At 50.0% G+C, this 22,728-nt stretch overlaps 31 non-coding genes across 31 annotated transcripts; all 31 read right to left on the reverse strand.

The window, feature by feature from the left end:
- Positions 1-49: 49 nt before the first annotated feature.
- On the reverse strand, positions 50-191 carry LOC136936472 (U4 spliceosomal RNA). The gene has a single exon (XR_010875138.1). It is a non-coding gene; the product is annotated as a U4 spliceosomal RNA (small nuclear RNA).
- A 427-nt stretch (positions 192-618) lies between these two features.
- On the reverse strand, positions 619-760 carry LOC136936406 (U4 spliceosomal RNA). Its single transcript, XR_010875079.1, has one exon. It is a non-coding gene; the product is annotated as a U4 spliceosomal RNA (small nuclear RNA).
- Positions 761-1,575: 815 nt separating this feature from the next.
- On the reverse strand, positions 1,576-1,717 carry LOC136936409 (U4 spliceosomal RNA). The gene has a single exon (XR_010875080.1). It is a non-coding gene; the product is annotated as a U4 spliceosomal RNA (small nuclear RNA).
- Positions 1,718-2,240: 523 nt separating this feature from the next.
- On the reverse strand, positions 2,241-2,382 carry LOC136936410 (U4 spliceosomal RNA). The gene has a single exon (XR_010875081.1). It is a non-coding gene; the product is annotated as a U4 spliceosomal RNA (small nuclear RNA).
- Positions 2,383-3,003: 621 nt separating this feature from the next.
- On the reverse strand, positions 3,004-3,145 carry LOC136936456 (U4 spliceosomal RNA). The gene has a single exon (XR_010875123.1). It is a non-coding gene; the product is annotated as a U4 spliceosomal RNA (small nuclear RNA).
- Positions 3,146-3,863: 718 nt separating this feature from the next.
- On the reverse strand, positions 3,864-4,005 carry LOC136936457 (U4 spliceosomal RNA). The gene has a single exon (XR_010875124.1). It is a non-coding gene; the product is annotated as a U4 spliceosomal RNA (small nuclear RNA).
- A 621-nt stretch (positions 4,006-4,626) lies between these two features.
- Positions 4,627-4,768, reverse strand: LOC136936458 (U4 spliceosomal RNA). The gene has a single exon (XR_010875125.1). It is a non-coding gene; the product is annotated as a U4 spliceosomal RNA (small nuclear RNA).
- A 524-nt stretch (positions 4,769-5,292) lies between these two features.
- On the reverse strand, positions 5,293-5,434 carry LOC136936442 (U4 spliceosomal RNA). The gene has a single exon (XR_010875110.1). It is a non-coding gene; the product is annotated as a U4 spliceosomal RNA (small nuclear RNA).
- Positions 5,435-6,152: 718 nt separating this feature from the next.
- LOC136936412 (U4 spliceosomal RNA) lies at positions 6,153-6,294 on the reverse strand. The gene has a single exon (XR_010875083.1). It is a non-coding gene; the product is annotated as a U4 spliceosomal RNA (small nuclear RNA).
- Positions 6,295-7,400: 1,106 nt separating this feature from the next.
- LOC136936460 (U4 spliceosomal RNA) lies at positions 7,401-7,542 on the reverse strand. Its single transcript, XR_010875127.1, has one exon. It is a non-coding gene; the product is annotated as a U4 spliceosomal RNA (small nuclear RNA).
- Positions 7,543-8,066: 524 nt separating this feature from the next.
- LOC136936443 (U4 spliceosomal RNA) lies at positions 8,067-8,208 on the reverse strand. The gene has a single exon (XR_010875111.1). It is a non-coding gene; the product is annotated as a U4 spliceosomal RNA (small nuclear RNA).
- A 718-nt stretch (positions 8,209-8,926) lies between these two features.
- LOC136936413 (U4 spliceosomal RNA) lies at positions 8,927-9,068 on the reverse strand. The gene has a single exon (XR_010875084.1). It is a non-coding gene; the product is annotated as a U4 spliceosomal RNA (small nuclear RNA).
- Positions 9,069-9,786: 718 nt separating this feature from the next.
- LOC136936466 (U4 spliceosomal RNA) lies at positions 9,787-9,928 on the reverse strand. Its single transcript, XR_010875132.1, has one exon. It is a non-coding gene; the product is annotated as a U4 spliceosomal RNA (small nuclear RNA).
- Positions 9,929-10,355: 427 nt separating this feature from the next.
- On the reverse strand, positions 10,356-10,497 carry LOC136936414 (U4 spliceosomal RNA). Its single transcript, XR_010875085.1, has one exon. It is a non-coding gene; the product is annotated as a U4 spliceosomal RNA (small nuclear RNA).
- Positions 10,498-11,215: 718 nt separating this feature from the next.
- LOC136936415 (U4 spliceosomal RNA) lies at positions 11,216-11,357 on the reverse strand. The gene has a single exon (XR_010875086.1). It is a non-coding gene; the product is annotated as a U4 spliceosomal RNA (small nuclear RNA).
- A 523-nt stretch (positions 11,358-11,880) lies between these two features.
- Positions 11,881-12,022, reverse strand: LOC136936416 (U4 spliceosomal RNA). Its single transcript, XR_010875087.1, has one exon. It is a non-coding gene; the product is annotated as a U4 spliceosomal RNA (small nuclear RNA).
- A 621-nt stretch (positions 12,023-12,643) lies between these two features.
- On the reverse strand, positions 12,644-12,785 carry LOC136936437 (U4 spliceosomal RNA). The gene has a single exon (XR_010875106.1). It is a non-coding gene; the product is annotated as a U4 spliceosomal RNA (small nuclear RNA).
- Positions 12,786-13,212: 427 nt separating this feature from the next.
- On the reverse strand, positions 13,213-13,354 carry LOC136936417 (U4 spliceosomal RNA). The gene has a single exon (XR_010875088.1). It is a non-coding gene; the product is annotated as a U4 spliceosomal RNA (small nuclear RNA).
- A 621-nt stretch (positions 13,355-13,975) lies between these two features.
- LOC136936473 (U4 spliceosomal RNA) lies at positions 13,976-14,117 on the reverse strand. Its single transcript, XR_010875139.1, has one exon. It is a non-coding gene; the product is annotated as a U4 spliceosomal RNA (small nuclear RNA).
- A 621-nt stretch (positions 14,118-14,738) lies between these two features.
- LOC136936418 (U4 spliceosomal RNA) lies at positions 14,739-14,880 on the reverse strand. Its single transcript, XR_010875089.1, has one exon. It is a non-coding gene; the product is annotated as a U4 spliceosomal RNA (small nuclear RNA).
- A 427-nt stretch (positions 14,881-15,307) lies between these two features.
- Positions 15,308-15,449, reverse strand: LOC136936438 (U4 spliceosomal RNA). Its single transcript, XR_010875107.1, has one exon. It is a non-coding gene; the product is annotated as a U4 spliceosomal RNA (small nuclear RNA).
- Positions 15,450-15,876: 427 nt separating this feature from the next.
- On the reverse strand, positions 15,877-16,018 carry LOC136936420 (U4 spliceosomal RNA). The gene has a single exon (XR_010875090.1). It is a non-coding gene; the product is annotated as a U4 spliceosomal RNA (small nuclear RNA).
- A 718-nt stretch (positions 16,019-16,736) lies between these two features.
- LOC136936461 (U4 spliceosomal RNA) lies at positions 16,737-16,878 on the reverse strand. The gene has a single exon (XR_010875128.1). It is a non-coding gene; the product is annotated as a U4 spliceosomal RNA (small nuclear RNA).
- A 524-nt stretch (positions 16,879-17,402) lies between these two features.
- LOC136936444 (U4 spliceosomal RNA) lies at positions 17,403-17,544 on the reverse strand. The gene has a single exon (XR_010875112.1). It is a non-coding gene; the product is annotated as a U4 spliceosomal RNA (small nuclear RNA).
- Positions 17,545-17,971: 427 nt separating this feature from the next.
- LOC136936421 (U4 spliceosomal RNA) lies at positions 17,972-18,113 on the reverse strand. Its single transcript, XR_010875091.1, has one exon. It is a non-coding gene; the product is annotated as a U4 spliceosomal RNA (small nuclear RNA).
- A 718-nt stretch (positions 18,114-18,831) lies between these two features.
- On the reverse strand, positions 18,832-18,973 carry LOC136936467 (U4 spliceosomal RNA). Its single transcript, XR_010875133.1, has one exon. It is a non-coding gene; the product is annotated as a U4 spliceosomal RNA (small nuclear RNA).
- A 427-nt stretch (positions 18,974-19,400) lies between these two features.
- On the reverse strand, positions 19,401-19,542 carry LOC136936422 (U4 spliceosomal RNA). Its single transcript, XR_010875092.1, has one exon. It is a non-coding gene; the product is annotated as a U4 spliceosomal RNA (small nuclear RNA).
- A 718-nt stretch (positions 19,543-20,260) lies between these two features.
- LOC136936424 (U4 spliceosomal RNA) lies at positions 20,261-20,402 on the reverse strand. Its single transcript, XR_010875094.1, has one exon. It is a non-coding gene; the product is annotated as a U4 spliceosomal RNA (small nuclear RNA).
- Positions 20,403-20,925: 523 nt separating this feature from the next.
- LOC136936425 (U4 spliceosomal RNA) lies at positions 20,926-21,067 on the reverse strand. Its single transcript, XR_010875095.1, has one exon. It is a non-coding gene; the product is annotated as a U4 spliceosomal RNA (small nuclear RNA).
- Positions 21,068-21,688: 621 nt separating this feature from the next.
- Positions 21,689-21,830, reverse strand: LOC136936439 (U4 spliceosomal RNA). The gene has a single exon (XR_010875108.1). It is a non-coding gene; the product is annotated as a U4 spliceosomal RNA (small nuclear RNA).
- A 427-nt stretch (positions 21,831-22,257) lies between these two features.
- LOC136936426 (U4 spliceosomal RNA) lies at positions 22,258-22,399 on the reverse strand. Its single transcript, XR_010875096.1, has one exon. It is a non-coding gene; the product is annotated as a U4 spliceosomal RNA (small nuclear RNA).
- Positions 22,400-22,728: the final 329 nt, after the last annotated feature.

Consider the following 22,728-nt stretch of genomic DNA (forward strand, 5'->3'; position numbering starts at 1 on the left):
GGGGTTCATTGCCAAAACATGTAACCATTGTCTTTAACACTGACACCAGCCTCTGTGGAAGCCATCAAAAATTGTCAAGGCTGACTATATTTCAGGTCAATCCTGACAGGGTATTGGGTTAAGTTTTCAACCAGCAATAATCACGTCTCAGCTAGACTTCATAGACTACGATATTGCCTCTGCGAAAGGATAGCTGACAAAGCAGAGGGAATTCAGCCTGGTGTAGTGGCACAGCCGAGCCATGGACGGTGTCCCATTCTTGGATTCAAGCGTATGTTGAGGACCAATTTAGGATCGAGCGTGTTGGCGCATTCTTTCAAAATGCCCTGGATGTTACTGAAAGTATTGAACAGAAGAGCGGGTGGGTGAGCTTTGTTGGACTTTTGCGGACCGAATCCTGAAGCCTTGATGCTAATGCGAGAGCAAGGCATTGTGGGTAATATGTTGCAACGGTGCCTGCTGAGGCCGCGCGTGCTGGGGAACTGTAGGGATCCACAGGCCTCAAGCGCAGAACCACCAAACCTACCTCTGTGCCAGAGAGCGCCGGGCGGTACAGCAGCTGAAGCATCGGGGCTCATTGCCAAAACACGTAACCATTGTCTTTCACACTGACGCCAGCCTCCGTGGAGGCCATCAAAAATTGTCAAGGCTGACTATATTTCAAGCCAATCCTGACGGGGTATTGGGTTAAGTTTTCAACCAGCAATAATCACGTCTCAGCTAGACTTCATAGACTACGATATTGCCTCTGCGAAAGGATAGCTGACAAAGCAGAGGGAATTCAGCCTGGTGTAGGGGCACAGCCGAGCCATGGACGGTGTCCCATTCTTGGATTCAAGCGTATGTTGAGGACCAATTTAGGATCGAGCGTGTTGGCGCATTCTTTCAAAATGCCCTGGATGTTACTGAAAGTATTGAACAAAAGAGCGGGTTGGTGAGCTTTGTTGGACTTTTGCGGACCGAATCCTGTTGGCGCATCCTTTGAAAATGCCCTGGATGTTACTGAAAGTATTGAACAAAAGAGCGGGTGGGTGAGCTTTGTTGGACTTTTGCGGACCGAATCCTGTTGGCGCATTCTTTCAAAATGCCCTGGATGTTACTGAAAGTATTGAACAAAAGAGCGGGTGGGTGAGCTTTGTTGGACTTTTGCGGACCGAATCCTGTTGGCGCATTCTTTGAAAATGCCCTGGATGTTATTGAAAGTATTGAACAAAAGAGCGGGTGGGTGAGCTTTGTTGGACTTTTGCGGACCGAATCCTGTTGGCGCATTCTTTGAAAATGCCCTGGATGTTACTGAAAGTATTGAACAAAAGAGCGGGTGGGTGAGCTTTGTTGGACTTTTGCGGACCGAATCCTGAAGCCTTGACGCTAATGCGAAAGCAAGGCATTGTGGGTAATATGCTGCAACGGTGCCTGCTGAGGCCGCGCGTGCTGGGGAACTGTAGGGATCCACAGGCCTCAAGTGCAGAACCACCAAACCTACCTCTGTGCCAGAGAGCGCCGGGCGGTACAGCATCTGAAGCATCGGGGCTCATTGCCAAAACACGTAACCATTGTCTTTCACACTGACGCCAGCCTCCGTGGAGGCCATCAAAAATTGTCAAGGCTGACTATATTTCAAGCCAATCCTGACGGGGTATTGGGTTAAGTTTTCAACCAGCAATAATCACGTCTCAGCTAGACTTCATAGACTACGATATTGCCTCTGCGAAAGGATAGCTGACAAAGCAGAGGGAATTCAGCCTGGTGTAGGGGCACAGCCGAGCCATGGACGGTGTCCCATTCTTGGATTCAAGCGTATGTTGAGGACCAATTTAGGATCGAGCGTGTTGGCGCATTCTTTCAAAATGCCCTGGATGTTACTGAAAGTATTGAACAAAAGAGCGGGTGGGTGAGCTTTGTTGGACTTTTGCGGACCGAATCCTGTTGGCGCATTCTTTCAAAATGCCCTGGATGTTACTGAAAGTATTGAACAAAAGAGCGGGTGGGTGAGCTTTGTTGGACTTTTGCGGTCCGAATCCTGAAGCCTTGACGCTAATGCGAGAGCAAGGCATTGTGGGTAATATGCTGCAACGGTGCCTGCTGAGGCTACGCGTGCTGGGGAACTGTAGGGATCCACAGGCCTCAAGCGCGGAACCACCAAACCTACCTCTGGGCCAGAGAGCGCCGGGCGGCACAGCAGCTGAAGCATCGGGGCTCTTGCCAAAACATGTAACCATTGTCTTTAACACTGACGCCAGCCTCCGTGGAGGCCATCAAAAATTGTCAAGGCTGACTATATTTCAAGCCAATCCTGACGGGGTATTGGGTTAAGTTTTCAACCAGCAATAATCACGTCTCAGCTAGACTTCATAGACTACGATATTGCCTCTGCGAAAGGATAGCTGACAAAGCAGAGGGAATTCAGCCTGGTGTAGGGGCACAGCCGAGCCATGGACGGTGTCCCATTCTTGGATTCAAGCGTATGTTGAGGACCAATTTAGGATCGAGCGTGTTGGCGCATTCTTTCAAAATGCCCTGGATGTTACTGAAAGTATTGAACAAAAGAGCGGGTGGGTGAGCTTTGTTGGACTTTTGCGGACCGAATCCTGTTGGCGCATTCTTTCAAAATGCCCTGGATGTTATTGAAAGTATTGAACAAAAGAGCGGGTGGGTGAGCTTTGTTGGACTTTTGCGGACCGAATCCTGTTGGCGCATTCTTTGAAAATGCCCTGGATGTTACTGAAAGTATTGAACAAAAGAGCGGGTGGGTGAGCTTTGTTGGACTTTTGCGGACCGAATCCTGAAGCCTTGACGCTAATGCGAAAGCAAGGCATTGTGGGTAATATGCTGCAACGGTGCCTGCTGAGGCCACGTGTGCTGAGGAACTGTAGGGATCCACAGGCCTCAAGCGCGGAACCACCAAACCTACCTCTGTGCCAGAGAGCGCCGGGCGGCACAGCGGCTGAAGCATCGGTGTTCATTGCCAAAACATGTAACCATTGTCTTTAACACTGACGCCAGCCTCCGTGGAAGCCATCAAAAATTGTCAAGGCTGACTATATTTCAAGCCAATCCTGACGGGGTATTGGGTTAAGTTTTCAACCAGCAATAATCACGTCTCAGCTAGACTTCATAGACTACGATATTGCCTCTGCGAAAGGATAGCCGACAAAGCAGAGGGAATTCAGCCTGGTGTAGGGGCACAGCCGAGCCATGGACGGTGTCCTATTCTTGGATTCAAGCGTATGTTGAGGACCAATTTAGGATCGAGCGTGTTGGCGCATTCTTTCAAAATGCCCTGGATGTTACTGAAAGTATTGAACAGAAGAGCGGGTGGGTGAGCTTTGTTGGACTTTTGCTGACCGAATCCTGTTGGCGCATTCTTTGAAAATGCCCTGGATGTTACTGAAAGTATTGAACAAAAGAGCGGGTGGGTGAGCTTTGTTGGACTTTTGCGGACCGAATCCTGTTGGCGCATTCTTTGAAAATGCCCTGGATGTTACTGAAAGTATTGAACAAAAGAGCGGGTGGGTGAGCTTTGTTGGACTTTTGCGGACCGAATCCTGTTGGCGCATTCTTTGAAAATGCCCTGGATGTTACTGAAAGTATTGAACAAAAGAGCGGGTGGGTGAGCTTTGTTGGACTTTTGCGGACCGAATCCTGAAGCCTTGACGCTAATGCCAAAGCAAGGCATTGTGGGTAACATGCTGCAACGGTGCCTGCTGAGGCCACGTGTGCTGGGGAACTGTAGGGATCCACAGGCCTCAAGCGCGGAACCACCAAACCTACCTCTGTGCCAGAGAGCGCCGGGCGGCACAGCGGCTGAAGCATCGGGGTTCATTGCCAAAACATGTAACCATTGTCTTTAACACTGACGCCAGCCTCCGTGGAAGCCATCAAAAATTGTCAAGGCTGACTATATTTCAAGCCAATCCTGACGGGGTATTGGGTTAAGTTTTCAACCAGCAATAATCACGTCTCAGCTAGACTTCATAGACTACGATATTGCCTCTGCGAAAGGATAACTGACAAAGCAGAGGGAATTCAGCCTGGTGTAGGGGCACAGCCGAGCCATGGACGGTGTCCCATTCTTGGATTCAAGCGTATGTTGAGGACCAATTTAGGATCGAGCGTGTTGGCGCATTCTTTCAAAATGCCCTTGATGTTACTGAAAGTATTGAACAGAAGAGCGGGTGGGTGAGCTTTGTTGGACTTTTGCGGACCGAATCCTGTTGGCGCATTCTTTCAAAATGCCCTGGATGTTACTGAAAGTATTGAACAAAAGAGCGGGTGGGTGAGCTTTGTTGGACTTTTGCGGACCGAATCCTGTTGGCGCATTCTTTGAAAATGCCCTGGATGTTACTGAAAGTATTGAACAAAAGAGCGGGTGGGTGAGCTTTGTTGGACTTTTGCGGACCGAATCCTGAAGCCTTGACGCTAATGCGAAAGCAAGGCATTGTGGGTAATATGCTGCAACGGTGCCTGCTGAGGCCACGTGTGCTGGGGAACTGTAGGGATCCACAGGCCTCAAGCGCGGAACCACCAAACCTACCTCTGTGCCAGAGAGCGCCGGGCGGCACAGCGGCTGAAGCATCGGGGTTCATTGCCAAAACATGTAACCATTGTCTTTAACACTGACGCCAGCCTCCGTGGAAGCCATCAAAAATTGTCAAGGCTGACTATATTTCAAGCCAATCCTGACGGGGTATTGGGTTAAGTTTTCAACCAGCAATAATCACGTCTCAGCTAGACTTCATAGACTACGATATTGCCTCTGCGAAAGGATAGCTGACAAAGCAGAGGGAATTCAGCCTGGTGTAGGGGCACAGCCGAGCCATGGACGGTGTCCCATTCTTGGAGTCAAGCGTATGTTGAGGACCAATTTAGGATCGAGCGTGTTGGCGCATTCTTTCAAAATGCCCTGGATGTTACTGAAAGTATTGAACAAAAGAGCGGGTGGGTGAGCTTTGTTGGACTTTTGCGGACCGAATCCTGTTGGCGCATTCTTTCAAAATGCCCTGGATGTTACTGAAAGTATTGAACAAAAGAGCGGGTGGGTGAGCTCTGTTGGACTTTTGCGGTCCGAATCCTGAAGCCTTGACGCTAATGCGAGAGCAAGGCATTGTGGGTAATATGCTGCAACGGTGCCTGCTGAGGCCACGCGTGCTGGGGAACTGTAGGGATCCACAGGCCTCAAGCGCGTAACCACCAAACCTACCTCTGGGCCAGAGAGCGCCGGGCGGCACAGCGGCTGAAGCATCGGGGCTCATTGCCAAAACATGTAACCATTGTCTTTAACACTGACGCCAGCCTCCGTGGAGGCCATCAAAAATTGTCAAGGCTGACTATATTTCAAACCAATCCTGACGGGGTATTGGGTTAAGTTTTCAACCAGCAATAATCACGTCTCAGCTAGACTTCATAGACTACGATATTGCCTCTGCGAAAGGATAGCTGACAAAGCAGAGGGAATTCATCCTGGTGTAGGGGCACAGCCGAGCCATGGACGGTGTCCCATTCTTGGATTCAAGCGTATGTTGAGGACCAATTTAGGATCGAGCGTGTTGGCGCATTCTTTCAAAATGCCCTGGATGTTACTGAAAGTATTGAACAAAAGAGCGGGTGGGTGAGCTTTGTTGGACTTTTGCTGACCGAATCCTGTTGGCGCATTCTTTCAAAATGCCCTGGATGTTACTGAAAGTATTGAACAAAAGAGCGGGTGGGTGAGCTTTGTTGGACTTTTGCGGACCGAATCCTGTTGGCGCATTCTTTGAAAATGCCCTGGATGTTACTGAAAGTATTGAACAAAAGAGCGGGTGGGTGAGCTTTGTTGGACTTTAGCGGACCGAATCCTGTTGGCGCATTCTTTCAAAATGCCCTGGATGTTACTGAAAGTATTGAACAGAAGAGCGGGTGGGTGAGCTTTGTTGGACTTTTGCGGACCGAATCCTGAAGCCTTGACGCTAATGCGAGAGCAAGGCATTGTGGGTAATATGCTGCAACGGTGCCTGCTGAGGCCGCGCGTGCTGGGGAACTGTAGGGATCCACAGGCCTCAAGCGCAGAACCACCAAACCTACCTCTGTGCCAGAGAGCGCCGGGCGGTACAGCAGCTGAAGCATCGGGGCTCATTGCCAAAACACGTAACCATTGTCTTTCACACTGACGCCAGCCTCCGTGGAGGCCATCAAAAATTGTCAAGGCTGACTATATTTCAAGCCAATCCTGACGGGGTATTGGGTTAAGTTTTCAACCAGCAATAATCACGTCTCAGCTAGACTTCATAGACTACGATATTGCCTCTGCGAAAGGATAGCTGACAAAGCAGAGGGAATTCAGCCTGGTGTAGGGGCACAGCCGAGCCATGGACGGTGTCCCATTCTTGGATTCAAGCGTATGTTGAGGACCAATTTAGGATCGAGCGTGTTGGCGCATTCTTTCAAAATGCCCTGGATGTTACTGAAAGTATTGAACAAAAGAGCGGGTGGGTGAGCTTTGTTGGACTTTTGCGGACCGAATCCTGTTGGCGCATCCTTTGAAAATGCCCTGGATGTTACTGAAAGTATTGAACAAAAGAGCGGGTGGGTGAGCTTTGTTGGACTTTTGCGGACCGAATCCTGTTGGCGCATTCTTTCAAAATGCCCTGGATGTTACTGAAAGTATTGAACAAAAGAGCGGGTGGGTGAGCTTTGTTGGACTTTTGCGGACCGAATCCTGTTGGCGCATTCTTTGAAAATGCCCTGGATGTTATTGAAAGTATTGAACAAAAGAGCGGGTGGGTGAGCTTTGTTGGACTTTTGCGGACCGAATCCTGTTGGCGCATTCTTTGAAAATGCCCTGGATGTTACTGAAAGTATTGAACAAAAGAGCGGGTGGGTGAGCTCTGTTGGACTTTTGCGGTCCGAATCCTGTTGGCGCATTCTTTGAAAATGCCCTGGATGTTACTGAAAGTATTGAACAAAAGAGCGGGTGGGTGAGCTTTGTTGGACTTTTGCGGACCGAATCCTGTTGGCGCATTCTTTCAAAATGCCCTGGATGTTATTGAAAGTATTGAACAAAAGAGCGGGTGGGTGAGCTTTGTTGGAATTTGGCGGACCGAATCCTGTTGGCGCATTCTTTGAAAATGCCCTGGATGTTACTGAAAGTATTGAACAAAAGAGCGGGTGGGTGAGCTTTGTTGGACTTTTGCGGACCGAATCCTGAAGCCTTGACGCTAATGCGAAAGCAAGGCATTGTGGGTAATATGCTGCAACGGTGCCTGCTGAGGCCACGTGTGCTGGGGAACTGTAGGGATCCACAGGCCTCAAGCGCGGAACCACCAAACCTACCTCTGTGCCAGAGAGCGCCGGGCGGCACAGCGGCTGAAGCATCGGGGTTCATTGCCAAAACATGTAACCATTGTCTTTAACACTGACGCCAGCCTCCGTGGAAGCCATCAAAAATTGTCAAGGCTGACTATATTTCAAGCCAATCCTGACGGGGTATTGGGTTAAGTTTTCAACCAGCAATAATCACGTCTCAGCTAGACTTCATAGACTACGATATTGCCTCTGCGAAAGGATAGCTGACAAAGCAGAGGGAATTCAGCCTGGTGTAGGGGCACAGCCGAGCCATGGACGGTGTCCCATTCTTGGAGTCAAGCGTATGTTGAGGACCAATTTAGGATCGAGCGTGTTGGCGCATTCTTTCAAAATGCCCTGGATGTTACTGAAAGTATTGAACAAAAGAGCGGGTGGGTGAGCTTTGTTGGACTTTTGCGGACCGAATCCTGTTGGCGCATTCTTTCAAAATGCCCTGGATGTTACTGAAAGTATTGAACAAAAGAGCGGGTGGGTGAGCTCTGTTGGACTTTTGCGGTCCGAATCCTGAAGCCTTGACGCTAATGCGAGAGCAAGGCATTGTGGGTAATATGCTGCAACGGTGCCTGCTGAGGCCACGCGTGCTGGGGAACTGTAGGGATCCACAGGCCTCAAGCGCGTAACCACCAAACCTACCTCTGGGCCAGAGAGCGCCGGGCGGCACAGCGGCTGAAGCATCGGGGCTCATTGCCAAAACATGTAACCATTGTCTTTAACACTGACGCCAGCCTCCGTGGAGGCCATCAAAAATTGTCAAGGCTGACTATATTTCAAACCAATCCTGACGGGGTATTGGGTTAAGTTTTCAACCAGCAATAATCACGTCTCAGCTAGACTTCATAGACTACGATATTGCCTCTGCGAAAGGATAGCTGACAAAGCAGAGGGAATTCATCCTGGTGTAGGGGCACAGCCGAGCCATGGACGGTGTCCCATTCTTGGATTCAAGCGTATGTTGAGGACCAATTTAGGATCGAGCGTGTTGGCGCATTCTTTCAAAATGCCCTGGATGTTACTGAAAGTATTGAACAAAAGAGCGGGTGGGTGAGCTTTGTTGGACTTTTGCTGACCGAATCCTGTTGGCGCATTCTTTCAAAATGCCCTGGATGTTACTGAAAGTATTGAACAAAAGAGCGGGTGGGTGAGCTTTGTTGGACTTTTGCGGACCGAATCCTGTTGGCGCATTCTTTGAAAATGCCCTGGATGTTACTGAAAGTATTGAACAAAAGAGCGGGTGGGTGAGCTTTGTTGGACTTTAGCGGACCGAATCCTGTTGGCGCATTCTTTCAAAATGCCCTGGATGTTACTGAAAGTATTGAACAGAAGAGCGGGTGGGTGAGCTTTGTTGGACTTTTGCGGACCGAATCCTGAAGCCTTGACGCTAATGCGAGAGCAAGGCATTGTGGGTAATATGCTGCAACGGTGCCTGCTGAGGCCGCGCGTGCTGGGGAACTGTAGGGATCCACAGGCCTCAAGCGCAGAACCACCAAACCTACCTCTGTGCCAGAGAGCGCCGGGCGGTACAGCAGCTGAAGCATCGGGGCTCATTGCCAAAACACGTAACCATTGTCTTTCACACTGACGCCAGCCTCCGTGGAGGCCATCAAAAATTGTCAAGGCTGACTATATTTCAAGCCAATCCTGACGGGGTATTGGGTTAAGTTTTCAACCAGCAATAATCACGTCTCAGCTAGACTTCATAGACTACGATATTGCCTCTGCGAAAGGATAGCTGACAAAGCAGAGGGAATTCAGCCTGGTGTAGGGGCACAGCCGAGCCATGGACGGTGTCCCATTCTTGGATTCAAGCGTATGTTGAGGACCAATTTAGGATCGAGCGTGTTGGCGCATTCTTTCAAAATGCCCTGGATGTTACTGAAAGTATTGAACAAAAGAGCGGGTGGGTGAGCTTTGTTGGACTTTTGCGGACCGAATCCTGTTGGCGCATTCTTTCAAAATGCCCTGGATGTTACTGAAAGTATTGAACAAAAGAGCGGGTGGGTGAGCTTTGTTGGACTTTTGCGGACCGAATCCTGTTGGCGCATTCTTTCAAAATGCCCTGGATGTTATTGAAAGTATTGAACAAAAGAGCGGGTGGGTGAGCTTTGTTGGAATTTGGCGGACCGAATCCTGTTGGCGCATTCTTTGAAAATGCCCTGGATGTTACTGAAAGTATTGAACAAAAGAGCGGGTGGGTGATCTTTGTTGGACTTTTGCGGACCGAATCCTGAAGCCTTGACGCTAATGCGAAAGCAAGGCATTGTGGGTAATATGCTGCAACGGTGCCTGCTGAGGCCACGTGTGCTGGGGAACTGTAGGGATCCACAGGCCTCAAGCGCGGAACCACCAAACCTACCTCTGTGCCAGAGAGCGCCGGGCCGCACAGCGGCTGAAGCATCGGGGTTCATTGCCAAAACATGTAACCATTGTCTTTAACACTGACACCAGCCTCCGTGGAAGCCATCAAAAATTGTCAAGGCTGACTATATTTCAGGTCAATCCTGACGGGGTATTGGGTTAAGTTTTCAACCAGCAATAATCACGTCTCAGCTAGACTTCATAGACTACGATATTGCCTCTGCGAAAGGATAGCTGACAAAGCAGAGGGAATTCAGCCTGGTGTAGTGGCACAGCCGAGCCATGGACGGTGTCCCATTCTTGGATTCAAGCGTATGTTGAGGACCAATTTAGGTTCGAGCGTGTTGGCGCATTCTTTCAAAATGCCCTGGATGTTACTGAAAGTATTGAACAGAAGAGCGGGTGGGTGAGCTTTGTTGGACTTTTGCGGACCGAATCCTGAAGCCTTGATGCTAATGCGAGAGCAAGGCATTGTGGGTAATATGTTGCAACGGTGCCTGCTGAGGCCGCGCGTGCTGGGGAACTGTAGGGATCCACAGGCCTCAAGCGCAGAACCACCAAACCTATCTCTGTGCCAGAGAGCGCCGGGCGGTACAGCAGCTGAAGCATCGGGGCTCATTGCCAAAACACGTAACCATTGTCTTTCACACTGACGCCAGCCTCCGTGGAGGCCATCAAAAATTGTCAAGGCTGACTATATTTCAAGCCAATCCTGACGGGGTATTGGGTTAAGTTTTCAACCAGCAATAATCACGTCTCAGCTAGACTTCATAGACTACGATATTGCCTCTGCGAAAGGATAGCTGACAAAGCAGAGGGAATTCAGCCTGGTGTAGGGGCACAGCCGAGCCATGGACGGTGTCCCGTTCTTGGATTCAAGCGTATGTTGAGGACCAATTTAGGATCGAGCGTGTTGGCGCATTCTTTCAAAATGCCCTGGATGTTACTGAAAGTATTGAACAAAAGAGCGGGTGGGTGAGCTTTGTTGGACTTTTGCGGACCGAATCCTGTTGGCGCATTCTTTCAAAATGCCCTGGATGTTACTGAAAGTATTGAACAAAAGAGCGGGTGGGTGAGCTTTGTTGGACTTTTGCGGACCGAATCCTGTTGGCGCATTCTTTGAAAATGCCCTGGATGTTATTGAAAGTATTGAACAAAAGAGCGGGTGGGTGAGCTTTGTTGGACTTTTGCGGACCGAATCCTGTTGGCGCATTCTTTGAAAATGCCCTGGATGTTACTGAAAGTATTGAACAAAAGAGCGGGTGGGTGAGCTTTGTTGGACTTTTGCGGACCGAATCCTGAAGCCTTGACGCTAATGCGAAAGCAAGGCATTGTGGGTAATATGCTGCAACGGTGCCTGCTGAGGCCGCGCGTGCTGGGGAACTGTAGGGATCCACAGGCCTCAAGTGCAGAACCACCAAACCTACCTCTGTGCCAGAGAGCGCCGGGCGGTACAGCATCTGAAGCATCGGGGCTCATTGCCAAAACACGTAACCATTGTCTTTCACACTGACGCCAGCCTCCGTGGAGGCCATCAAAAATTGTCAAGGCTGACTATATTTCAAGCCAATCCTGACGGGGTATTGGGTTAAGTTTTCAACCAGCAATAATCACGTCTCAGCTAGACTTCATAGACTACGATATTGCCTCTGCGAAAGGATAGCTGACAAAGCAGAGGGAATTCAGCCTGGTGTAGGGGCACAGCCGAGCCATGGACGGTGTCCCATTCTTGGATTCAAGCGTATGTTGAGGACCAATTTAGGATCGAGCGTGTTGGCGCATTCTTTCAAAATGCCCTGGATGTTACTGAAAGTATTGAACAAAAGAGCGGGTGGGTGAGCTTTGTTGGACTTTTGCGGACCGAATCCTGTTGGCGCATTCTTTCAAAATGCCCTGGATGTTACTGAAAGTATTGAACAAAAGAGCGGGTGGGTGAGCTTTGTTGGACTTTTGCGGTCCGAATCCTGAAGCCTTGACGCTAATGCGAGAGCAAGGCATTGTGGGTAATATGCTGCAACGGTGCCTGCTGAGGCTACGCGTGCTGGGGAACTGTAGGGATCCACAGGCCTCAAGCGCGGAACCACCAAACCTACCTCTGGGCCAGAGAGCGCCGGGCGGCACAGCAGCTGAAGCATCGGGGCTCTTGCCAAAACATGTAACCATTGTCTTTAACACTGACGCCAGCCTCCGTGGAGGCCATCAAAAATTGTCAAGGCTGACTATATTTCAAGCCAATCCTGACGGGGTATTGGGTTAAGTTTTCAACCAGCAATAATCACGTCTCAGCTAGACTTCATAGACTACGATATTGCCTCTGCGAAAGGATAGCTGACAAAGCAGAGGGAATTCAGCCTGGTGTAAGGGCACAGCCGAGCCATGGACGGTGTCCCATTCTTGGATTCAAGCGTATGTTGAGGACCAATTTAGGATCGAGCGTGTTGGCGCATTCTTTCAAAATGCCCTGGATGTTACTGAAAGTATTGAACAAAAGAGCGGGTGGGTGAGCTTTGTTGGACTTTTGCGGACCGAATCCTGTTGGCGCATTCTTTCAAAATGCCCTGGATGTTATTGAAAGTATTGAACAAAAGAGCGGGTGGGTGAGCTTTGTTGGACTTTTGCGGACCGAATCCTGTTGGCGCATTCTTTGAAAATGCCCTGGATGTTACTGAAAGTATTGAACAAAAGAGCGGGTGGGTGAGCTTTGTTGGACTTTTGCGGACCGAATCCTGAAGCCTTGACGCTAATGCGAAAGCAAGGCATTGTGGGTAATATGCTGCAACGGTGCCTGCTGAGGCCACGTGTGCTGGGGAACTGTAGGGATCCACAGGCCTCAAGCGCGGAACCACCAAACCTACCTCTGTGCCAGAGAGCGCCGGGCCGCACAGCGGCTGAAGCATCGGGGTTCATTGCCAAAACATGTAATCATTGTCTTTAACACTGACGCCAGCCTCCGTGGAAGCCATCAAAAATTGTCAAGGCTGACTATATTTCAAGTCAATCCTGACGGGGTATTGGGTTAAGTTTTCAACCAGCAATAATCACGTCTCAGCTAGACTTCATAGACTACGATATTGCCTCTGCGAAAGGATAGCTGACAAAGCAGAGGGAATTCAGCCTGGTGTAGTGGCACAGCCGAGCCATGGACGGTGTCCCATTCTTGGATTCAAGCGTATGTTGAGGACCAATTTAGGATCGAGCGTGTTGGCGCATTCTTTCAAAATGCCCTGGATGTTACTGAAAGTATTGAACAGAAGAGCGGGTGGGTGAGCTTTGTTGGACTTTTGCGGACCGAATCCTGAAGCCTTGATGCTAATGCGAGAGCAAGGCATTGTGGGTAATATGTTGCAACGGTGCCTGCTGAGGCCGCGCGTGCTGGGGAACTGTAGGGATCCACAGGCCTCAAGCGCAGAACCACCAAACCTACCTCTGTGCCAGAGAGCGCCGGGCGGTACAGCAGCTGAAGCATCGGGGCTCATTGCCAAAACACGTAACCATTGTCTTTCACACTGACGCCAGCCTCCGTGGAGGCCATCAAAAATTGTCAAGGCTGACTATATTTCAAGCCAATCCTGACGGGGTATTGGGTTAAGTTTTCAACCAGCAATAATCACGTCTCAGCTAGACTTCATAGACTACGATATTGCCTCTGCGAAAGGATAGCTGACAAAGCAGAGGGAATTCATCCTGGTGTAGGGGCACAGCCGAGCCATGGACGGTGTCCCATTCTTGGATTCAAGCGTATGTTGAGGACCAATTTAGGATCGAGCGTGTTGGCGCATTCTTTCAAAATGCCCTGGATGTTACTGAAAGTATTGAACAAAAGAGCGGGTGGGTGAGCTTTGTTGGACTTTTGCGGACCGAATCCTGTTGGCGCATTCTTTCAAAATGCCCTGGATGTTACTGAAAGTATTGAACAAAAGAGCGGGTGGGTGAGCTTTGTTGGACTTTTGCGGACCGAATCCTGTTGGCGCATTCTTTCAAAATGCCCTGGATGTTACTGAAAGTATTGAACAAAAGAGCGGGTGGGTGAGCTTTGTTGGACTTTTGCGGACAGAATCCTGAAGCCTTGACGCTAATGCGAAAGCAAGGCATTGTGGGTAATATGCTGCAACGGTGCCTGCTGAGGCCACGTGTGCTGGGGAACTGTAGGGATCCACAGGCCTCAAGCGCGGAACCACCAAACCTACCTCTGTGCCAGAGAGCGCCGGGCGGCACAGCGGCTGAAGCATCGGTGTTCATTGCCAAAACATGTAACCATTGTCTTTAACACTGACGCCAGCCTCCGTGGAAGCCATCAAAAATTGTCAAGGCTGACTATAATTCAAGCCAATCCTGACGGGGTATTGGGTTAAGTTTTTAACCAGCAATAATCACGTCTCAGCTAGACTTCATAGACTACGATATTGCCTCTGCGAAAGGATAGCCGACAAAGCAGAGGGAATTCAGCCTGGTGTAGGGGCACAGCCGAGCCATGGACGGTGTCCTATTCTTGGATTCAAGCGTATGTTGAGGACCAATTTAGGATCGAGCGTGTTGGCGCATTCTTTCAAAATGCCCTGGATGTTACTGAAAGTATTGAACAGAAGAGCGGGTGGGTGAGCTTTGTTGGACTTTTGCTGACCGAATCCTGTTGGCGCATTCTTTGAAAATGCCCTGGATGTTACTGAAAGTATTGAACAAAAGAGCGGGTGGGTGAGCTTTGTTGGACTTTTGCGGACCGAATCCTGTTGGCGCATTCTTTCAAAATGCCCTGGATGTTACTGAAAGTATTGAACAAAAGAGCGGGTGGGTGAGCTTTGTTGGACTTTTGCGGTCCGAATCCTGAAGCCTTGACGCTAATGCGAGAGCAAGGCATTGTGGGTAATATGCTGCAACGGTGCCTGCTGAGGCCACGCGTGCTGGGGAACTGTAGGGATCAACAGGCCTCAAGCGCGGAACCACCAAACCTACCTCTGGGCCAGAGAGCGCCGGGCAGCACAGCGGCTGAAGCATCGGGGCTCATTGCCAAAACATGTAACCATTGTCTTTAACACTGACGCCAGCCTCCGTGGAGGCCATCAAAAATTGTCAAGGCTGACTATATTTCAAGCCAATCCTGACGGGGTATTGGGTTAAGTTTTCAACCAGCAATAATCACGTCTCAGCTAGACTTCATAGACTACGATATTGCCTCTGCGAAAGGATAGCTGACAAAGCAGAGGGAATTCAGCCTGGTGTAGGGGCACAGCCGAGCCATGGACGGTGTCCCATTCTTGGATTCAAGCGTATGTTGAGGACCAATTTAGGATCGAGCGTGTTGGCGCATTCTTTCAAAATGCCCTGGATGTTACTGAAAGTATTGAACAAAAGAGCGGGTGGGTGAGCTTTGTTGGACTTTTGCGGACCGAATCCTGAAGCCTTGACGCTAATGCGAAAGCAAGGCATTGTGGGTAATATGCTGCAACGGTGCCTGCTGAGGCCACGTGTGCTGGGGAACTGTAGGGATCCACAGGCCTCAAGCGCGGAACCACCAAACCTACCTCTGTGCCAGAGAGCGCCGGGCCGCACAGCGGCTGAAGCATCGGGGTTCATTGCCAAAACATGTAACCATTGTCTTTAACACTGACGCCAGCCTCCGTGGAAGCCATCAAAAATTGTCAAGGCTGACTATATTTCAAGTCAATCCTGACGGGGTATTGGGTTAAGTTTTCAACCAGCAATAATCACGTCTCAGCTAGACTTCATAGACTACGATATTGCCTCTGCGAAAGGATAGCTGACAAAGCAGAGGGAATTCAGCCTGGTGTAGTGGCACAGCCGAGCCATGGACGGTGTCCCATTCTTGGATTCAAGCGTATGTTGAGGACCAATTTAGGATCGAGCGTGTTGGCGCATTCTTTCAAAATGCCCTGGATGTTACTGAAAGTATTGAACAGAAGAGCGGGTGGGTGAGCTTTGTTGGACTTTTGCGGACCGAATCCTGAAGCCTTGATGCTAATGCGAGAGCAAGGCATTGTGGGTAATATGTTGCAACGGTGCCTGCTGAGGCCGCGCGTGCTGGGGAACTGTAGGGATCCACAGGCCTCAAGCGCAGAACCACCAAACCTACCTCTGTGCCAGAGAGCGCCGGGCGGTACAGCAGCTGAAGCATCGGGGCTCATTGCCAAAACACGTAACCATTGTCTTTCACACTGACGCCAGCCTCCGTGGAGGCCATCAAAAATTGTCAAGGCTGACTATATTTCAAGCCAATCCTGACGGGGTATTGGGTTAAGTTTTCAACCAGCAATAATCACGTCTCAGCTAGACTTCATAGACTACGATATTGCCTCTGCGAAAGGATAGCCGACAAAGCAGAGGGAATTCAGCCTGGTGTAGGGGCACAGCCGAGCCATGGACGGTGTCCCATTCTTGGATTCAAGCGTATGTTGAGGACCAATTTAGGATCGAGCGTGTTGGCGCATTCTTTCAAAATGCCCTGGATGTTACTGAAAGTATTGAACAGAAGAGCGGGTGGGTGAGCTTTGTTGGACTTTTGCGGACCGAATCCTGTTGGCGCATTCTTTGAAAATGCCCTGGATGTTACTGAAAGTATTGAACAAAAGAGCGGGTGGGTGAGCTTTGTTGGACTTTTGCGGACCGAATCCTGTTGGCGCATTCTTTCAAAATGCCCTGGATGTTACTGAAAGTATTGAACAAAAGAGCGGGTGGATGAGCTTTGTTGGACTTTTGCGGACCGAATCCTGTTGGCGCATTCTTTGAAAATGCCCTGGATGTTACTGAAAGTATTGAACAAAAGAGCGGGTGGGTGAGCTTTGTTGGACTTTTGCGGACCGAATCCTGAAGCCTTGACGCTAATGCCAAAGCAAGGCATTGTGGGTAACATGCTGCAACGGTGCCTGCTGAGGCCACGTGTGCTGGGGAACTGTAGGGATCCACAGGCCTCAAGCGCGGAACCACCAAACCTACCTCTGTGCCAGAGAGCGCCGGGCGGCACAGCGGCTGAAGCATCGGGGTTCATTGCCAAAACATGTAACCATTGTCTTTAACACTGACGCCAGCCTCCGTGGAAGCCATCAAAAATTGTCAAGGCTGACTATATTTCAAGCCAATCCTGACGGGGTATTGGGTTAAGTTTTCAACCAGCAATAATCACGTCTCAGCTAGACTTCATAGACTACGATATTGCCTCTGCGAAAGGATAGCTGACAAAGCAGAGGGAATTCAGCCTGGTGTAGGGGCACAGCCGAGCCATGGACGGTGTCCCATTCTTGGAGTCAAGCGTATGTTGAGGACCAATTTAGGATCGAGCGTGTTGGCGCATTCTTTCAAAATGCCCTGGATGTTACTGAAAGTATTGAACAAAAGAGCGGGTGGGTGAGCTTTGTTGGACTTTTGCGGACCGAATCCTGTTGGCGCATTCTTTCAAAATGCCCTGGATGTTACTGAAAGTATTGAACAAAAGAGCGGGTGGGTGAGCTCTGTTGGACTTTTGCGGTCCGAATCCTGAAGCCTTGACGCTAATGCGAGAGCAAGGCATTGTGGGTAATATGCTGCAACGGTGCCTGCTGAGGCCACGCGTGCTGGGGAACTGTAGGGATCCACAGGCCTCAAGCGCGTAACCACCAAACCTACCTCTGGGCCAGAGAGCGCCGGGCGGCACAGCGGCTGAAGCATCGGGGCTCATTGCCAAAACATGTAACCATTGTCTTTAACACTGACGCCAGCCTCCGTGGAGGCCATCAAAAATTGTCAAGGCTGACTATATTTCAAACCAATCCTGACGGGGTATTGGGTTAAGTTTTCAACCAGCAATAATCACGTCTCAGCTAGACTTCATAGACTACGATATTGCCTCTGCGAAAGGATAGCTGACAAAGTAGAGGGAATTCATCCTGGTGTAGGGGCACAGCCGAGCCATGGACGGTGTCCCATTCTTGGATTCAAGCGTATGTTGAGGACCAATTTAGGATCGAGCGTGTTGGCGCATTCTTTCAAAATGCCCTGGATGTTACTGAAAGTATTGAACAAAAGAGCGGGTGGGTGAGCTTTGTTGGACTTTTGCGGACCGAATCCTGAAGCCTTGACGCTAATGCGAGAGCAAGGCATTGTGGGTAATATGCTGCAACGGTGCCTGCTGAGGCCGCGCGTGCTGGGGAACTGTAGGGATCCACAGGCCTCAAGCGCAGAACCACCAAACCTACCTCTGTGCCAGAGAGCGCCGGGCGGTACAGCAGCTGAAGCATCGGGGCTCATTGCCAAAACACGTAACCATTGTCTTTCACACTGACGCCAGCCTCCGTGGAGGCCATCAAAAATTGTCAAGGCTGACTATATTTCAAGCCAATCCTGACGGGGTATTGGGTTAAGTTTTCAACCAGCAATAATCACGTCTCAGCTAGACTTCATAGACTACGATATTGCCTCTGCGAAAGGATAGCTGACAAAGCAGAGGGAATTCAGCCTGGTGTAGGGGCACAGCCGAGCCATGGACGGTGTCCCATTCTTGGATTCAAGCGTATGTTGAGGACCAATTTAGGATCGAGCGTGTTGGCGCATTCTTTCAAAATGCCCTGGATGTTACTGAAAGTATTGAACAAAAGAGCGGGTGGGTGAGCTTTGTTGGACTTTTGCGGACCGAATCCTGTTGGCGCATTCTTTCAAAATGCCCTGGATGTTACTGAAAGTATTGAACAAAAGAGCGGGTGGGTGAGCTTTGTTGGACTTTTGCGGACCGAATCCTGTTGGCGCATTCTTTCAAAATGCCCTGGATGTTATTGAAAGTATTGAACAAAAGAGCGGGTGGGTGAGCTTTGTTGGAATTTGGCGGACCGAATCCTGTTGGCGCATTCTTTGAAAATGCCCTGGATGTTACTGAAAGTATTGAACAAAAGAGCGGGTGGGTGATCTTTGTTGGACTTTTGCGGACCGAATCCTGAAGCCTTGACGCTAATGCGAAAGCAAGGCATTGTGGGTAATATGCTGCAACGGTGCCTGCTGAGGCCACGTGTGCTGGGGAACTGTAGGGATCCACAGGCCTCAAGCGCGGAACCACCAAACCTACCTCTGTGCCAGAGAGCGCCGGGCCGCACAGCGGCTGAAGCATCGGGGTTCATTGCCAAAACATGTAACCATTGTCTTTAACACTGACACCAGCCTCCGTGGAAGCCATCAAAAATTGTCAAGGCTGACTATATTTCAGGTCAATCCTGACGGGGTATTGGGTTAAGTTTTCAACCAGCAATAATCACGTCTCAGCTAGACTTCATAGACTACGATATTGCCTCTGCGAAAGGATAGCTGACAAAGCAGAGGGAATTCAGCCTGGTGTAGTGGCACAGCCGAGCCATGGACGGTGTCCCATTCTTGGATTCAAGCGTATGTTGAGGACCAATTTAGGTTCGAGCGTGTTGGCGCATTCTTTCAAAATGCCCTGGATGTTACTGAAAGTATTGAACAGAAGAGCGGGTGGGTGAGCTTTGTTGGACTTTTGCGGACCGAATCCTGAAGCCTTGATGCTAATGCGAGAGCAAGGCATTGTGGGTAATATGTTGCAACGGTGCCTGCTGAGGCCGCGCGTGCTGGGGAACTGTAGGGATCCACAGGCCTCAAGCGCAGAACCACCAAACCTATCTCTGTGCCAGAGAGCGCCGGGCGGTACAGCAGCTGAAGCATCGGGGCTCATTGCCAAAACACGTAACCATTGTCTTTCACACTGACGCCAGCCTCCGTGGAGGCCATCAAAAATTGTCAAGGCTGACTATATTTCAAGCCAATCCTGACGGGGTATTGGGTTAAGTTTTCAACCAGCAATAATCACGTCTCAGCTAGACTTCATAGACTACGATATTGCCTCTGCGAAAGGATAGCTGACAAAGCAGAGGGAATTCAGCCTGGTGTAGGGGCACAGCCGAGCCATGGACGGTGTCCCGTTCTTGGATTCAAGCGTATGTTGAGGACCAATTTAGGATCGAGCGTGTTGGCGCATTCTTTCAAAATGCCCTGGATGTTACTGAAAGTATTGAACAAAAGAGCGGGTGGGTGAGCTTTGTTGGACTTTTGCGGACCGAATCCTGTTGGCGCATTCTTTCAAAATGCCCTGGATGTTACTGAAAGTATTGAACAAAAGAGCGGGTGGGTGAGCTTTGTTGGACTTTTGCGGACCGAATCCTGTTGGCGCATTCTTTGAAAATGCCCTGGATGTTATTGAAAGTATTGAACAAAAGAGCGGGTGGGTGAGCTTTGTTGGACTTTTGCGGACCGAATCCTGTTGGCGCATTCTTTGAAAATGCCCTGGATGTTACTGAAAGTATTGAACAAAAGAGCGGGTGGGTGAGCTTTGTTGGACTTTTGCGGACCGAATCCTGAAGCCTTGACGCTAATGCGAAAGCAAGGCATTGTGGGTAATATGCTGCAACGGTGCCTGCTGAGGCCGCGCGTGCTGGGGAACTGTAGGGATCCACAGGCCTCAAGTGCAGAACCACCAAACCTACCTCTGTGCCAGAGAGCGCCGGGCGGTACAGCATCTGAAGCATCGGGGCTCATTGCCAAAACACGTAACCATTGTCTTTCACACTGACGCCAGCCTCCGTGGAGGCCATCAAAAATTGTCAAGGCTGACTATATTTCAAGCCAATCCTGACGGGGTATTGGGTTAAGTTTTCAACCAGCAATAATCACGTCTCAGCTAGACTTCATAGACTACGATATTGCCTCTGCGAAAGGATAGCTGACAAAGCAGAGGGAATTCAGCCTGGTGTAGGGGCACAGCCGAGCCATGGACGGTGTCCCATTCTTGGATTCAAGCGTATGTTGAGGACCAATTTAGGATCGAGCGTGTTGGCGCATTCTTTCAAAATGCCCTGGATGTTACTGAAAGTATTGAACAAAAGAGCGGGTGGGTGAGCTTTGTTGGACTTTTGCGGACCGAATCCTGTTGGCGCATTCTTTCAAAATGCCCTGGATGTTACTGAAAGTATTGAACAAAAGAGCGGGTGGGTGAGCTTTGTTGGACTTTTGCGGTCCGAATCCTGAAGCCTTGACGCTAATGCGAGAGCAAGGCATTGTGGGTAATATGCTGCAACGGTGCCTGCTGAGGCTACGCGTGCTGGGGAACTGTAGGGATCCACAGGCCTCAAGCGCGGAACCACCAAACCTACCTCTGGGCCAGAGAGCGCCGGGCGGCACAGCAGCTGAAGCATCGGGGCTCTTGCCAAAACATGTAACCATTGTCTTTAACACTGACGCCAGCCTCCGTGGAGGCCATCAAAAATTGTCAAGGCTGACTATATTTCAAGCCAATCCTGACGGGGTATTGGGTTAAGTTTTCAACCAGCAATAATCACGTCTCAGCTAGACTTCATAGACTACGATATTGCCTCTGCGAAAGGATAGCTGACAAAGCAGAGGGAATTCAGCCTGGTGTAAGGGCACAGCCGAGCCATGGACGGTGTCCCATTCTTGGATTCAAGCGTATGTTGAGGACCAATTTAGGATCGAGCGTGTTGGCGCATTCTTTCAAAATGCCCTGGATGTTACTGAAAGTATTGAACAAAAGAGCGGGTGGGTGAGCTTTGTTGGACTTTTGCGGACCGAATCCTGTTGGCGCATTCTTTCAAAATGCCCTGGATGTTATTGAAAGTATTGAACAAAAGAGCGGGTGGGTGAGCTTTGTTGGACTTTTGCGGACCGAATCCTGTTGGCGCATTCTTTGAAAATGCCCTGGATGTTACTGAAAGTATTGAACAAAAGAGCGGGTGGGTGAGCTTTGTTGGACTTTTGCGGACCGAATCCTGAAGCCTTGACGCTAATGCGAAAGCAAGGCATTGTGGGTAATATGCTGCAACGGTGCCTGCTGAGGCCACGTGTGCTGGGGAACTGTAGGGATCCACAGGCCTCAAGCGCGGAACCACCAAACCTACCTCTGTGCCAGAGAGCGCCGGGCCGCACAGCGGCTGAAGCATCGGGGTTCATTGCCAAAACATGTAATCATTGTCTTTAACACTGACGCCAGCCTCCGTGGAAGCCATCAAAAATTGTCAAGGCTGACTATATTTCAAGTCAATCCTGACGGGGTATTGGGTTAAGTTTTCAACCAGCAATAATCACGTCTCAGCTAGACTTCATAGACTACGATATTGCCTCTGCGAAAGGATAGCCGACAAAGCAGAGGGAATTCAGCCTGGTGTAGGGGCACAGCCGAGCCATGGACGGTGTCCCATTCTTGGATTCAAGCGTATGTTGAGGACCAATTTAGGATCGAGCGTGTTGGCGCATTCTTTCAAAATGCCCTGGATGTTACTGAAAGTATTGAACAGAAGAGCGGGTGGGTGAGCTTTGTTGGACTTTTGCGGACCGAATCCTGAAGCCTTGATGCTAATGCGAGAGCAAGGCATTGTGGGTAATATGTTGCAACGGTGCCTGCTGAGGCCGCGCGTGCTGGGGAACTGTAGGGATCCACAGGCCTCAAGCGCAGAACCACCAAACCTACCTCTGTGCCAGAGAGCGCCGGGCGGTACAGCAGCTGAAGCATCGGGGCTCATTGCCAAAACACGTAACCATTGTCTTTCACACTGACGCCAGCCTCCGTGGAGGCCATCAAAAATTGTCAAGGCTGACTATATTTCAAGCCAATCCTGACGGGGTATTGGGTTAAGTTTTCAACCAGCAATAATCACGTCTCAGCTAGACTTCATAGACTACGATATTGCCTCTGCGAAAGGATAGCTGACAAAGCAGAGGGAATTCATCCTGGTGTAGGGGCACAGCCGAGCCATGGACGGTGTCCCATTCTTGGATTCAAGCGTATGTTGAGGACCAATTTAGGATCGAGCGTGTTGGCGCATTCTTTCAAAATGCCCTGGATGTTACTGAAAGTATTGAACAAAAGAGCGGGTGGGTGAGCTTTGTTGGACTTTTGCGGACCGAATCCTGTTGGCGCATTCTTTCAAAATGCCCTGGATGTTACTGAAAGTATTGAACAAAAGAGCGGGTGGGTGAGCTTTGTTGGACTTTTGCGGACCGAATCCTGTTGGCGCATTCTTTCAAAATGCC

This window comes from Osmerus mordax, chromosome 26 (genome assembly GCF_038355195.1).
Source record: "Osmerus mordax isolate fOsmMor3 chromosome 26, fOsmMor3.pri, whole genome shotgun sequence".
Lineage (NCBI taxonomy): Eukaryota > Metazoa > Chordata > Actinopteri > Osmeriformes > Osmeridae > Osmerus > Osmerus mordax.